Source organism: Siphateles boraxobius, unplaced genomic scaffold (assembly GCF_051911475.1).
Source record: "Siphateles boraxobius isolate OS27281-9 unplaced genomic scaffold, OSU_SipBor_1 273, whole genome shotgun sequence".
Taxonomy (NCBI): Eukaryota; Metazoa; Chordata; class Actinopteri; order Cypriniformes; family Leuciscidae; genus Siphateles; species Siphateles boraxobius.
Window position 1 is genome coordinate 18,670 of NW_027508891.1, and position 9,022 is coordinate 27,691.

Below are 9,022 nucleotides of genomic sequence, written 5' to 3' on the forward strand. Positions count from 1 at the left end.
TAAAATTAGTTAGAAAGAAAGAAAGAAAGAAAGATAGAAAGATTAGTTAGAAAGAAAGATTAGTTAGAAAGAAAGAAAGATAGAAAGATTATTTAGAAAGAAAGAGAGAAAGAAAGAAAGAGAGATAGAAAGATTGTGTTCATAAGTGTATGAATTCATGAGTTCATAAGTGTATGAGTTTATAAGTTTATGAATTCATGAGTTCATAAGTGTATGAATTCATGAGTTTATAAGTGTACGAGTTTATGAGTTTAGAGTTTATAAGTTTAAATGAGTAAGAGTTCAGAGTTTATTAATTTATGAGTTTGAGTTCATAAGAGTTTGAATTCATGAGTTTATAAGTGTATGAGTTTATAAGTGTATGAGTTTATGAGTTTAGAGTTTATAAGTTTAAATTAGTCTAAGAGTTCAAGTTTAGAGAGAACTCTTAGGGTGTTCTGGGTGGTTGCTAGGCAGTTGCTAGGGTGTTCTGGTGGTTGCTAGGGTGTTGCTAGGGTGTTCTAGGGTATTTTGGGTGGTTGCTATGGTGTTGCTAGGGTGATTTAAGGTATTTTGGGTGGTTGCTAGGGTGTTCTGGGTGGTTGCTAGGCAGTTGCTAGGGTGTTCTGGTGGTTGCTAGGGTGTTGCTAGGGTGTTCTAGGGTATTTTGGGTGGTTGCTATGGTGTTGCTAGGGTGATTTAAGGTATTTTGGGTGGTTGCTAGGGTGTTCTGGGTGGTTGCTAGGCAGTTGCTAGGGTGTTCTGGTGGTTGCTAGGGTGTTGCTAGGGTGTTCTAGGGTATTTTGGGTGGTTGCTATGGTGTTGCTAGGGTGATTTAAGGTATTTTGGGTGGTTGCTAGGGTGTTCTGGGTGGTTGCTAGGGTGTTCTAGAGCATTTTGGGTGGTTGCTATGGGGTTGCTAGGGTGTTTTAAGGTATTTTGGGTGGTTGCTAAAAAGAAAGAAAGATTGAAAGAAAGATTAGAAAGAAATAAAGATAGATAGAAAGATTAGTTAGAAAGAAAGAGAGAAAGAAAGAAAGAGAGATAGAAAGATTAGTTAGAAAGAAAGAAAGATTAGTTAGAAAGAAAGATTAGTTAGAATGAAAGAAAGTTAGAAAGTAAGATTAGTTAGAAAGAAAGAAAAAAAGAAAGATTGAAAGAAAGATTAGAAAGAAAGAAAGATAGAAAGATTAGTTAGAAAGAAAGAAAGAAAGATTAGTTAGAAAGAAATAGATTAGTTAGAAAAGAAAGAAAGAAAGAAAGAAAGATTAGTTAGAAAGAAAGATTAGAAAGAAAGAAAGAAAGAAAGAAAGAAAGAAAGAAAGATAGAAAGATTAGTTAGAAAGAAAGAAAGAAAGATTAGTTAGAAAGAAATAGATTAGTTAGAAAAGAAAGAAAGAAAGAAAGAAAGAAACATAGAAAGATTAGTTAGAAAGAAAGAAAGATTAGTTAGAAAGAAAGATTAGTTAGAATGAAAGAAAGTTAGAAAGTAAGATTAGTTAGAAAGAAAGAAAAAAAGAAAGATTGAAAGAAAGATTAGAAAGAAAGAAAGAAAGAAAGATAGAAAGATTAGTTAGAAAGAAAGAAAGAAAGATTAGTTAGAAAGAAATAGATTAGTTAGAAAAGAAAGAAAGAAAGAAAGAAAGAAAGAAAGAAAGATTAGTTAGAAAGAAAGATTAGAAAGAAAGAAAGAAAGAAAGAAAGATAGAAAGATTAGTTAGAAAGAAAGAAAGAAAGATTAGTTAGAAAGAAATAGATTAGTTAGAAAAGAAAGAAAGAAAGAAAGATTAGTTAGAAAGAAAGATTAGAAAGAGAGATAGAAAGAAAGATAGAAAGATTAGTTAGAAAGAAAGAAAGATAGAAAGTAAAATTAGTTAGAAAGAAAGAAAGAAAGATAGAAAGATTAGTTAGAAAGATTAGTTAGAAAGAAAGAAAGATAGAAAGATTATTTAGAAAGAAAGAGAGAAAGAAAGAAAGAGAGATAGAAAGATTGTGTTCATAAGTGTATGAATTCATGAGTTCATAAGTGTATGAGTTTATAAGTTTATGAATTCATGAGTTCATAAGTGTATGAATTCATGAGTTTATAAGTGTACGAGTTTATGAGTTTAGAGTTTATAAGTTTAAATGAGTAAGAGTTCAGAGTTTATTAATTTATGAGTTTGAGTTCATAAGAGTTTGAATTCATGAGTTTATAAGTGTATGAGTTTATAAGTGTATGAGTTTATGAGTTTAGAGTTTAGTTAGAAAGTCGAGACAAACTTTAAGTTGGCTTGTGAAAGTTTGGACCAGAAAGTTTGAAGAAGTTCAAAGTAGTTTGAAGTTAAAAGTAGTTTAAAGTTTAAAGTAGTTTAAAGTTTAATTTAGTTTGAATTTTAAAGAAGTTTGAAGTTTAAATTAGTTTAAAGTTTAAAGTAGTTTAAAGTAGTTTAAAGTTTTAAATAGTTGAAAGTGGTTTAAAGTTTAAAGTATAGTTTGAAGTAATTTAAAGTTGATAGGGTGTTTCTAGTGGGTTGCTAATGTGTTCTGGGTGGTTGCTAGGTGGTTGCTAAGGTATTTTGGGTGGTTGTTAGGGTGTTCTGGGTGGTTGCTAGGTGGTTTCTAGGGTGTTCTGGTTGGTTGCTATGGTGTTGCTAGGGTGTTCTATGCTATTTTGGGTGGTTGCTATGGTGTTGCTAGGGTGTTTTAAGGTATTTTGTATGGTTGCTAGGGTGTTCTGGGTGGTTGCTAGGCAGTTGCTAGGGTGTTCTGGGTGGTTGCTATGGTGTTGCTAGGGTGTTCTGGTGGTTGCTAGGGTGTTGCTAGGGTGTTCTAGGGTATTTTGGGTGGTTGCTATGGTGTTGCTGGGGTGATTTAAGGTATTTTGGGTGGTTGCTAGGGTGTTCTGGGTGGTTGCTAGGCAGTTGCTAGGGTGTTCTGGGGTTGCTAGGCAGTTGCTAGGGTGTTCTGGTGGTTGCTAGGGTGTTGCTAGGGTGTTCTAGGGTATTTTGGGTGGTTGCTATGGTGTTGCTAGGGTGATTTAAGGTATTTTGGGTGGTTGCTAGGGTGTTCTGGGTGGTTGCTAGGCAGTTGCTAGGGTGTTCTGGTGGTTGCTAGGGTGTTGCTAGGGTGTTCTATGCTATTTTGGGTGGTTGCTATGGTGTTGCTAGGGTGTTTTAAGGTATTTTGTATGGTTGCTAGGGTGTTCTGGGTGGTTGCTAGGCAGTTGCTAGGGTGTTCTGGGTGGTTGCTATGGTGTTGCTAGGGTGTTCTGGTGGTTGCTAGGGTGTTGCTAGGGTGTTCTAGGGTATTTTGGGTGGTTGCTATGGTGTTGCTAGGGTGATTTAAGGTATTTTGGGTGGTTGCTAGGGTGTTCTGGGTGGTTGCTAGGCAGTTGCTAGGGTGTTCTGGGGTTGCTAGGCAGTTGCTAGGGTGTTCTGGTGGTTGCTAGGGTGTTGCTAGGGTGTTCTAGGGTATTTTGGGTGGTTGCTATGGTGTTGCTAGGGTGATTTAAGGTATTTTGGGTGGTTGCTAGGGTGTTCTGGGTGGTTGCTAGGCAGTTGCTAGGGTGTTCTGGTGGTTGCTAGGGTGTTGCTAGGGTGTTCTAGGGTATTTTGGGTGGTTGCTATGGTGTTGCTAGGGTGATTTAAGGTATTTTGGGTGGTTGCTAGGGTGTTCTGGGTGGTTGCTAGGCAGTTGCTACGGTGTTCTGGGGGTTGCTAGGTAGTTGCTAGGGTGTTCTAGGGTATTTTGGGTGGTTGCTATGGTGTTGCTAGGGTGTTTTAAGGTATTTTGGGTGGTTGTTAGGGTGTTCTGGGTTGTTGCTAGGGTGTTCTAGGGTATTTTGGGTGGTTGCTATGGTGTTGCTAGGGTGTTTTAAGGTATTTTGGGTGGTTGTTAGGGTGTTCTGGGTTGTTGCTAGGGTGTTCTAGAGCATTTTGGGTGGTTGCTATGGTGTTGCTAGGGTGTTTTAAGGTATTTTGGGTGGTTGCTAAAAAGAAAGAAAGATTGAAAGAAAGATTAGAAAGAAATAAAGATAGATAGAAAGATTAGTTAGAAAGAAAGAGAGAAAGAAAGAAAGAGAGATAGAAAGATTAGTTAGAAAGAAAGAAAGATTAGTTAGAAAGAAAGATTAGTTAGAATGAAAGAAAGTTAGAAAGTAAGATTAGTTAGAAAGAAAGAAAAAAAGAAAGATTGAAAGAAAGATTAGAAAGAAAGAAAGAAAGATAGAAAGATTAGTTAGAAAGAAATAGATTAGTTAGAAAAGAAAGAAAGAAAGAAAGATTAGTTAGAAAGAAAGATTAGAAAGAGAGATAGAAAGAAAGATAGAAAGATTAGTTAGAAAGAAAGAAAGATTAGTTAGAAAGAAAGAAAGATAGAAAGTAAAATTAGTTAGAAAGAAAGAAAGAAAGAAAGATAGAAAGATTAGTTAGAAAGAAAGATTAGTTAGAAAGAAAGAAAGAAATATAGAAAGATTATTTAGAAAGAAAGAGAGAAAGAAAGAAAGAGAGATAGAAAGATTGTGTTCATAAGTGTATGAATTCATGAGTTCATAAGTGTATGAGTTTATAAGTTTATGAATTCATGAGTTCATAAGTGTATGAATTCATGAGTTTATAAGTGTACGAGTTTATGAGTTTAGAGTTTATAAGTTTAAATGAGTAAGAGTTCAGAGTTTATTAATTTATGAGTTTGAGTTCATAAGAGTTTGAATTCATGAGTTTATAAGTGTATGAGTTTATAAGTGTATGAGTTTATGAGTTTAGAGTTTATAAGTTTAAATTAGTCTAAGAGTTCAAGTTTAGAGTTTATTAATTTATTATGAGTTTAAGAGTTTAAGTGTAGATAGATAAGTGTCATAGATATATGAGTTTATTAGTTTAAATGAGTCTCAATGGCTCATATAGTATATAGAATGGCAGTTTGATTCAGTCTAGGGCTTCAAGGTATTTAGATTTGAATTTTTGACAGTTGGGGAGTTTGAAAATCTGAACATTCCGCCATGTTAAGTCAATGGGAGTTTTTTCCGACTTTGATCATCATTTTTAGGAAAACTGTAAGTCCGATCAGTTAGAAAAGATATAGCATACCGAGTCAGAACAGTCTGAGTGTCTGTGCCGAGTTTGGAGTATGTGGAGTTAAAGCTCTAGGAGGAGATAGAGTTGTAAATTTTTGACAGAATAATAATAATAACTAGAAAAAGTTCGTCGAGACAAACTTTAAGTTGGCTTGTGAAAGTTTGGACCAGAAAATTTAAAGTAGTTTGAAGTTTACATTAGTTTAATATGTAAATTAGTTTAAAGTGTAAATTAGTTTGAAGTTTAAAGTAGTTTGAAGTTTAAATTAGTTTATAGTTTAAATTAGTTTGAATTTTAAAGTAGTTTGAAGTTTATATTAGTTGCTAGGGTGTTCTGGGTGGTTGCTAGGGTGTACTGGGTGGTTGCTAGGGAGTTGCTAGGGTGTTCTGGGTGGTTGCTATGGTGTTGCTATGGTGTTCTATGCTTTTTTTGGGTGGTTGCTATGGTGTTGCTAGGATGTTTTAAGGTATTTTGGGTGGTTGCTAGGGTGTTCTGGGTGGTTGCTATGGTGTTAATAGGGTGTTCTAAGGTATTTTGGGTGGTTGCTATGGTGTTGCTAGGGTGATTTAAGGTATTTTGGGTGGTTGCTAGGGTGTTCTGGATGGTTGCTATGGTGTTGCTAGGGTGTTCTAGGGTATTTTCGGTGGTTGCTATGGTGTTGCTAGGGTGATTTAAGGTATTTTGGGTGGTTGCTAGGGTGTTCTGGGTGGTTGCTAGGCAGTTGCTAGGGTGTTCTGGTGGTTGCTAGGGTGTTCTAGGGTATTTTGGGTGGTTGCTATGGTGTTGCTAGGGTGATTTAAGGTATTTTGGGTGGTTGCTAGGGTGTTCTGGGTGGTTGCTATGGTGTTCTAGGGTATTTTGGGTGGTTGCTATGGTGTTGCTAGGGTGATTTAAGGTATTTTGGGTGGTTGCTAGGGTGTTCTGGGTGGTTGCTAGGCAGTTGCTAGGTTGTTCTGGTGGTTGCTAGGGTGTTGCTAGGGTGATTTAAGGTATTTTGGGTGGTTGCCAGGGTGTTCTGGGTGGCTGCTAGGCAGTTGCTAGGGTGTTCTGGGTGGTTGCTATGGTGTTGCTAGGGTGTTCTAACGCCTTTTGGGTGGTTGCTAGGGTGTTCTGGGTTGTTGCTAGGCAGTTGCTAGGGTGTTCTGGGTGGTTGCTATGGTGTTGCTATGGTGTTCTAGGCTTTTTTGGGTGGTTGCTATGGTGTTACTAGGATGTTTTAAGGTATTTTGGGTGGTTGCTAGGATGTTCTGGGTGGTTGCTATGGTGTTGCTAGGGTGTTCTAGGGTATTTTGGGTGGTTGCTATGGTGTTGCTAGGGTGATTTAAGGTATTTTGGGTGGTTGCTAGGGTGTTCTGGGTGGTTGCTAGGCAGTTGCTAGGGTGTTCTGGTGGTTGCTAGGGTTTTCTAGGGTGTTCTAGGGTATTTTGGGTGGTTGCTATGGTGTTGCTAGGGTGATTTAAGGTATTTTGGGTGGTTGCTAGGGTGTTCTAGGTGGTTGCTAGGCAGTTGCTATGGTGTTCTGGGGGTTGCTAGGCAGTTGCTAGGGTGTTCTAGGGTATTTTGGGTGGTTGCTATGGTGTTGCTATGGTGTTTTAAGGTATGTTGGGTGGTTGTTAGGGTGTTCTGGGTGGTTGCTAGGCAGTTGCTAGGGTGTTCTATGGTATTTTGGGTAGTTGCTATGGTGTTGTTAGGGTGTTTTAAGGTATTTTGGGTGGTTGCTTGGGTGTTCTGGGTGGTTGCTATGGTGTTGCTAGGGTTTTCTACGCTATTTAGGATGGTTGCTAGGGTGTTCTAGGCTATTTTGGGTGGTTGCTATGGTGTTGCTAGGGTGTTTTAAGGTATTTTGGGTGGTTGCTAGGCAGTTGCTAGGGTGTTCTGGGTGGTTGCTATGGTGTTGCTAGGGTATTCTAGGGTGTTGTATGGTATTTTGGGTGGTTGCTAGGCAGTTGCTAGGGTGTTCTGGGTGGTTGCTATGGTGAACTATTTGTGAATTTAAAAGTTCATAAGTGTATGAATTTATGAAAATTCATAAGTGTATGAATTCATGAGTTTATAAGTTTATGAGTTTATGAGTTTAGAGTTTATAAGTTTAAATGAGTAAGAGTTCAGAGTTTATTAATTTATGAGTTTGAGTTCATAAGTGTATGAATTCATGAGTTTATAAGTGGACGAGTTTATGAGTTTATGATTTCATGAGTTCATAAATTTATGAATTCATGAGTTTATAAGTGTACGAGTTTAAGAGTTTATAAGTTTAAATGAGTAAGAGTTCAGAGTTTATTCATTCATGAGTTTGTGTTCATAAGTGTATGAATTCATGAGTTCATAAGTGTATGAGTTTATAAGTTTATGAATTCATGAGTTCATAAGTGTATGAATTCATGAGTTTATAAGTGTACGAGTTTATGAGTTTAGAGTTTATAAGTTTAAATGAGTAAGAGTTCAGAGTTTATTAATTTATGAGTTTGAGTTCATAAGAGTTTGAATTCATGAGTTTATAAGTGTATGAGTTTATAAGTGTATGAGTTTATGAGTTTAGAGTTTATAAGTTTAAATGAGTCTAAGAGTTCAAGTTTAGAGTTTATTAATTTATTATGAGTTTAAGAGTTTAAGTGTAGATAGAAAAGTGTCATGATAGATGAGTTTATTAGTTTAAATTAATCTCAATGGCTCATATAGTATATAGAATGGCAGTTTGATTCAGTCTAGGGCTTCAAGGAGTTTAGATTTGAATTTTTGGCAGTTGGCCAGTTTGAAAATCTGAACATTCCGCAATGTTAAGTCAATGGGAGTTTTTTCCGACTTTGATCGTCATTTTTAGGAAAACCGTAAGTCTGATCAGTTAGAAAAGATATAGCATACCGAGTCAGAACAGTTTGAGTGTCTGAGCCGAGTTTGGAGTATGTGGAGTTAAAGCTCTAGGAGGAGATAGAGTTGTAAATTTTTGTAAGAATAATAATAATAATAATAAGTTTAAGTACAATATCAGTAAGTTGGCTCTCACAAGCCAACTTAACTAGAATGTACATTTCCAGAAGAAAATGTGAAGTGGTGCTTGCAGTGGCAAAACTCGCCACTCGGTTGCTAGGGTGTGGTACATGATTGCATACGAGGCAACAAACATGTCTGTACTATGTTCTGGTGCTGAGATATGGCTTATTCATGTTGTTCAGGTGGTTGCTAGGTGGTTGCTAGGGTGTTCTGAGTGGTTGCTATGCGGTTGCTAGGGTGTTTTGGGTGGTTGCTAGGGCATTCTGGGTGGTTGCTAGGGCGTTGCTAGGGTGTTCTGGGTGGTTGCTGGGCGGTTGCTAGGGTGTTTTGAGTGGTTGTTATGGTGTTGCTAAGCGGTTGCTAGGGTATTCTGGGTGGTTGCTAGGGTGTTCTGGGTGGTTACTATGAGGTTGCTAGGTGGTTGCTATGAGGTTGCTAGGTGGTTGCTAGGGTATTCTACTGGTTGCTAGGGTGTTGCTAGGCGGTTGCTAGGGTATTCTGGTTGGTTGCTAGGGTGTTGCTAGGGTATTCTGGGTGGTTGCTAGGCGGTTGCTAGGGTGATGCTAGTTGGTTGCTAAGGTGTTGCTAGGCGGTTGCTAGGGTGTTGCTAGGCAGTTATGGGTGGTTGCTAGGCGGTTGCTAAGGTATTGTGGGGGGTTGCTAGGCGGTTGCTAGGGTGTTTTGGGTGGTTGCTAGGGTATTCTGGGTGGTTGCTAGGGTGTTCTGGTTGGTTGCTAGGGTATTTTGGGTGGTTGCTAGGGCATTGCTAGGGTGTTCTGGGTGGTTGCTAGGTGGTTGCTAGGGTGTTCTGGGTGGTTGCTATGGTGTTGCTAGGCGGTTGCTAGGGTATTCTGGGTGGTTGCTAGGGCGTTGCTAGGCGGTTGCTAGGGTATCCTGGGTGGTTGCTAGGCGGTTGCTAGGGTGTTCTGTGTGGTGTCTAGGGCGTTGCTAGGCAGTTGCTAGGGTGTTCTGGGTGGTTGCTAGGGTGTTGCTAG